We start from the raw sequence: 6,353 nt of genomic DNA on the forward strand, positions 1-6,353 counted from the left end.
CACAGGATCACCGGCCCTTTCAGTGTAATTCCCTGAGGGATTTCCTTCAATAAATTATCTGGATACAGTAGCTCTGGGGTTTTATGTAATTTCCATGGGTTTTCTTCATGGGGGTGAATCTTTCTTGTGTTTTAAGAATTCTTCATACATGTTAACTTAGTGTGTTTTGGTCTAAGGGTACCACTTTTTTTTATAATTTGTTTAAGGGATTGAATCAAGAACTGCTTGAATTTAACAGTCTTTTCTCATTCACTTTTAGAGACCTTCCATCAAGTCCAAAACACTCAAGTCAATGCTCTCTAAGTGCATTCACTTTTTAAAAAAGAGTGATTTAAATACAAATATTTTTTAAAAAATTACTCACCTTGAAAGGCTGAAGGAATTACATCATTTCAGGCTCTGCCCACTCATTTTAATTTCCACTGGGCTTTCAGACTGACTTTGGAAATGCGAGACAATTTTCTTCCTGCAAAACCTTAGGCTTTTGCAATCATTTGTATCGTTGTTTGATCTGCAAAATCTTGATTTGGACTTCCTGGCAGATTTGTACTGAACAGCATCTCTAATCCCTTTTAGGACACATTTCATAGGCTGAAAGAAAGGGATTTTTTTAATATAGGCAAAATTTTAAAAAGGGCTTTACCCAAAAGATTTTCCCCTAACCCAATCCTCTTTAAAATACGAAACCCAACACCAAGTAGACACTAATTCCAATTTGTAACAAAACCAGGGAAAAGGGGGAGTGCCAGTGGTTATGCATAATTCTCCATATGAGCCAGACAACTTAATAACACCACTTATTAGAGAAGCCTTAAAGGTAATCCCATTAAAGCTATTCAGCAGAACACTGATATTTTTCTGAAATCTGCTTGGAAGCAGACAGGATGACTCAAATGAAATGTGAGCAGCTTTCCAGTAAACCTCATCCCCCACCTCTCACTCCTGAAGGCTGCAGACCTTGACACTGCCGTTCTCTTCCCCGGACGGGTGAGGCAAAGTCACAACTCGGACACAGGGAGTGATGGAGAGGTGGTTGTCCAATATACAGCTCTTCTCATCCTGGCAGGATGTGAGACCTCGATGACACTGCCACAGCTTTCTTTCTTGGCTCTCTGTAGGGGTAATTGTGGTAAATTGGTCACACTGTGAGGCAATTAATGTCTGGCAGATAATTGGCCAAGTGTATGGGTACAGCAACAAATGTTAGGGAGACCACGACTTACTGTCCACATGGCCTTGCATGGATATTCTTCTCCCTTATTTTCTTCAACTCTACCTGCCTTGCCATCCAAAGAAGAGCTACAACTTGAACATGTGAGGTGTTCCTATGAGGGTTGGTGGTGAATCCTCACTGCTGAGAACGAGCAGTGGTGGTTTGACAGAGATACAGAGAAATTTGGAATGACAGGAAGCCACAATCTTGTTTGAACCTGAGAAAGGGTGAATTTCTGTTTTAAAGCACCTTATCTAAACAGTACTTAAGGAAGGAAACCTTGTGAACTCTTGTTAAAAACTTATAGCTATAATTTAGAAACTCCTTTCATCTAGCATGAAGGGGGTTTTTGCCTGGAAGAAACAAGGATGCAGTGTTCTCATTTGCATGGACTGTGCCAACAAAATAGGGATACTTTTGGCAATGCTGTTTTCATTTCTTAGTTCTACTCTTTTAAATGTCTGTATTTCTCTTGGGTTTTCAGAACTCAAAGATCCACACATAAATATTCCTTGAAAATGAGTAGGTTTTTCCGATTTTTATGTTAGCAATGTCTACTTTATTTGTGTTTAACAATAGGAGGAGATAACTGTACTCTGTGTAAACATTCTGCAAGTAGTTTAATCCAAACTTACAAGGATATCTGGTTTCCTTAAAGGCATCCATAATTATATGGCAGAGCTCTGAAGAATGTAATTCATCATTTTAGAAACTGGGCTGGAATACTACACGACTCTGGTTTAGGTTTGGAAAAGGGAATGTCATGGATCCAGAGGACTCTTTTTTAGCTCAGTTTAGCTTGTTTTGGTTTGGGGAAGTGTACTGGAATGACAGCTGGGAGGAAGTTTGTGCACCAGTGAAACCACCAGTTCAGGAACTCCCTCTAGACATTATTCGGGTGTCTCCGCCATCTCTGAAAGGCTCTGGAAGTGGAATTTTTACCTGGCATTTGGCTAGATGCTGGGACTTGTTTTTTCCATAATTAAAAGCAACTCTCTGCTTCTAGCAGGATGATGGCTGGATGGGTCTTTCCTTCCATGGCCTTGCTGAAATTGGCAACATACTGGGAAGACTGGAAAATGTTGCTAAGCCCTTCACAGAATGGTTTCTCTGCTGGCTAAAACAAATCAGAAGATGTTTATTTACTGGTCTGTGATAAAAAATAAGGAAGAAATGCTGCTGTATTTCTGAATGGTACCTTTTAGTCAGGGGTTTAATGTGATTTAAAAATCACTGTTTCAGTGTATTTGTTTTGACTGACTGGATTTTCCCCACTTGGACTTGTCCTGACACCAACATCACTGTGACTGGTGGCTTACTAGATGCTTCTATAGAACAGTCCTAATGCACATGGGACACTCAGAGCTGCTTTTTATGCTATAGTAGCAGCTCAGTTTTGATAAACTAGAGAGAGGCATGTGCTGATCTTTTCCCCTTTTTTGCATGAAAACATGGACTTTCCATGCCCTCCTGTTAATTCTGACCTGCACTCTGGCTCTGACCTGGGTATTTGGGTAACCTGGACCACGTTTACTGATCTGTACCTCTTTCTTCTGCTTGCTGTCTCTTCCTCGGTTGAACTTTGATTTCCTTTTGGCCTGAGGGAGTTGAAGTCAAGGCAAGGAACAAAAGCTAGCTTTGCCAATATTATGGTGAACAGAAAGGAAGGAGGGTGTTACCTGCCTTGAAAATAAATCAGCTGTGTCTGTCTACATGCTCTGCCTGGCTAAAGACAGCAGGGTTCCTCTGTTGAGTCCATCCATACTGATCATCTGTGCCATACTGGAAATATTCCAATTTTGGTGGCTTTAGTATAATTCCTGCATCTCAGTTCATTGCAGACCACGTCTTTTCCTCTCAGCATAAGGATTTTACTTCTAATTTGCCCAGGAGCTGTCAATGTTTATTTGTATTTATGGCAACATTTCCTTTACAGGGAGCATTTCAGTTTGCCTCAATTTGGCCGTCAGGTTTCTTACAGCTGGAAGTAAAATGGTTCTATCTGTGCAGAATTAGGCATATTCAAGTGAAACTGATTCTTGGAACTGATTAATACATGATTCAGGACCAGGTTGGATGGGGCCCTGAGCAACCTGGTCTAGTGGAAGATCCCTGCCCACGGCTGGGGTTGGAACATGAGGATCTCTAAGGTGTCTTCGAACCCAAACCATTCTGTTTCTGTCATTCTGTTGTAGACAGAGGTGTAACTGGCCCCAGATCCAGCCCATTGTTTCTTTTTTCTAGCTGTCAAGCAGCTGGATGACCTGGAAGTGAATGCCCCTTGTCAAATAAATCGGTATCTAAATTATTGTTCTCCAAAGCAAAACAAGAATGTACCAGGGTTTCTGGGAAAGTTCATTTTGTTCACTGGTCGCACATGGTTCCTTTCATAAATATAACAGTTTAAGTGCTGCTTAGGGATATTTTTCTCTATTTGCCTTCATGCTATGCACTTTTGATTAGAGGTGATTGAATAATTTATTGCAAGTTGCTTATTGGAAAAGGTTTCTTCATTTCCTGTCATCCAGAATAATGTATTTTCAAATGATTATTAAAATTATTGTACAAGTGATCCTCTGAATAGTTTCAGTGAAAAAGTCCCAGTCTAAAGCTTACTTGGAAGAGGTTTGTGACACAAGAGGTAAAACCACCAAAGACCATTTTGGTAGTCAAGACTGTAGGCTGATTTGGAGTGGATGAACAGGTCTCTTATTTTCTTCCACACCTTGACTGCCTGTTAACCAGTCTGTTATTGGTTTTCTAATGTAAACACACTTGTGTTTTACAACATTCACTTTGTAAGTATTCTCCACAAGTCATTGAAATTGTGCTATTTCTATAAAAATCCCTACTACTAAATTCATTTGAAGTGATATTTCACTGGTAAATAAATGTAGACCGTGCAAGAAGACATGAAAGAAAAATACCTTGGGGAAGGAGTGGGGGTAAATTGCAGAGATAACATATCTTTTGGAAGCTTTTATATAAATAGACCTACAGATTTCCACATATTTATCATTGGAGGAGATTAAAACTTTTGATGTGCAGTTACCATTTCACATGAAAGCAAAAGGTAGTTTTTCAATTGCATTTGGTCTTTATAATTTAAGTGCTGACAATCACTGGAAACCTAATTTAATGAATGTTTTATAAGACCTTCAAGTGCTCTGTGGAAATTCCCCCCTCCCTTTGTCTGGCTGTGGTTTCATGTCCGTGGGCCCATTCCTAGCAAGCCCTTTACATGTCAGTGGCTCTCCTCTCCCCTGTTTACTCTCTGGAGCTGCTCCCATCAGCACAGGCGCTCGACATGCCTACAGCTGCTCCGGCAGGGTGTTTGTTTAATCAACACCATTACCTGTGGCTTGGACAGCCCAACAAGGTGAACAGGCTGCCAGTCTCAGGGCTGGGCTCCTTGTCATCCTGTCCCTGGGGACATGCCCCTGGCACACCATGAACATCAGTGCCTTTCCAAATGTCTGTGAGGTCCTACTCAAAGGCCAGCCACAGGTCTATGCTGCCCACAGCCCCCACAGTCACTTCCCTGACAGATCCAGTTGCCGGCTGCTCCTGTCACCACCCAGCCCCGATTCACCCCTTTCTGTTTCACAGCAGCCTTTAGAAGGGCCGATACCCTCTGCAGTCTTCTGTGTAATGCCCTGATTTCAGATGTTTTCAGCAGGTTTTTCTTTGTCTTGGAAAGGTGAGCCATAAGGTCCCAGTGAACTGTCACTTACCAGTATCCATCCAGTCAGAGAATCACAGAATGGTTTGGGTTGGAAAGGATCATAAAGATCATCTTGTTTCAACTCCTCTGCCATGGGCAGGGACACCTTCCACTATCTCCAGTTGCTCCGAGCCCCATCCAACCTGGCCTTGAACACTGCCAGCGATGGGGCATCCACACCTTCTCTGGGCACCCACACCTTCTCTGGGCACCCACTGCCAGGTCCTCATCACCCTCACAGGGAAGAATCTCATCCTAATATCTAATCTAACCCCACCCTCTTTCAGTATAAAGCATCTGCCTTTTGTCTCCTGTGCAAAGACTCACAATAGGCTGGAAAGGCAGGTGGTAGAAGATCACAAAAACCATGGATCACTTTCCCTGTTGTTGGCCAGCAAGTTTCCCTCTTACCTGCTTACCTCTCTTCTTTCTTGGGCTCAGAGGGACACAGAGGTGCAATTGTGGCTGTAGCAAAAAGGTTTCTGGGGAACAAACTCCTGAGAGTGCTGCTATCCCATCCGGGTCGAGCAAGAAGTTCCTGGCCCTGAGTGCAGGAGGAGTTTGGCTGTGGTCAGGAAGCATGCTGCCTTCAAGCGGCTAGGAGGAAGCTTCAGGAAAAGTTTTTATTTCTTAGGGATTTTCTGCAGCAGGAGCTTCTGAGGAGCTCACTTCCCCAAGGCTGAAATCAGGCCAGTGCATTAGGAAGAGCACAGAAATGGCAGGAAGCTGGTGAGAGGGTCAGGAGGAAAAGGAGGCTGTTGGCTTCCTGGATGACCTTAGAACAATATGATTGCTTATATTAACTTGAGCATTTGCCAAAGAAACAGTTGCAGCAGTCCACAAACACCGCAGATATTGCAGAGATGATGATTTAATGAGAATAACAACCTTTCCTGCGATAGCAGTCAGGAATTTTACCCCACCTCCACCACATGACAGAATTTGCTCTTGGGTTTTTCCATTTCATCATGACAAGTATGACACCAAGAAAGCAGCAGGCCTCCAGCAGAAAAAAGAAAATCATGTTATAGCAGTTCTTTAGATGAAAAAGGGAAGGTTTGCTTTGCCCACTTCCTCATGCCACGCTTGTCAGCTGTGCTGGGCCAGAGCCGAGTGCAGGGTGAGGGCACAGCATTGTCACCAGCCAGGGTCATCTCACATACCCTCTCCCTCTTCCAGTTAAAGGCATGATGCCATAAATGCAATTAACAAGGATATTATTTTTAAATCTGGAGAGAAAAAAATGTAGAAAATGTCCCCCTCTGAGTATTTCACAAAAGCTTCTTGGCACAAGCGCATAAATTAAAAGACCAGAAGTTTTTCACATCTCTGCACTTTTAATGAGAGTAAGATGCAGGACCCTGAGAGCAGATTTTATGTGGAGATTTCAGTAATTCCTTGCAGTCATTTCAGTAG

At 42.5% G+C, this 6,353-nt stretch overlaps 1 long non-coding RNA gene across 1 annotated transcript; it reads right to left on the reverse strand.

The window, feature by feature from the left end:
* Window positions 1–364: 364 nt before the first annotated feature.
* On the reverse strand, window positions 365–1,105 carry LOC108447321. The gene is made up of 2 exons (XR_001862815.1): window positions 934–1,105; window positions 365–591 (listed from the first exon to the last, which is right to left on the reverse strand). It is a non-coding gene; the product is annotated as an uncharacterized LOC108447321 (long non-coding RNA).
* Window positions 1,106–6,353: the final 5,248 nt, after the last annotated feature.

The sequence above is a fragment of the Corvus brachyrhynchos genome, unplaced genomic scaffold (assembly GCF_000691975.1).
Source record: "Corvus brachyrhynchos isolate BGI_N302 unplaced genomic scaffold, ASM69197v1 scaffold105, whole genome shotgun sequence".
NCBI lineage: Eukaryota > Metazoa > Chordata > Aves > Passeriformes > Corvidae > Corvus > Corvus brachyrhynchos.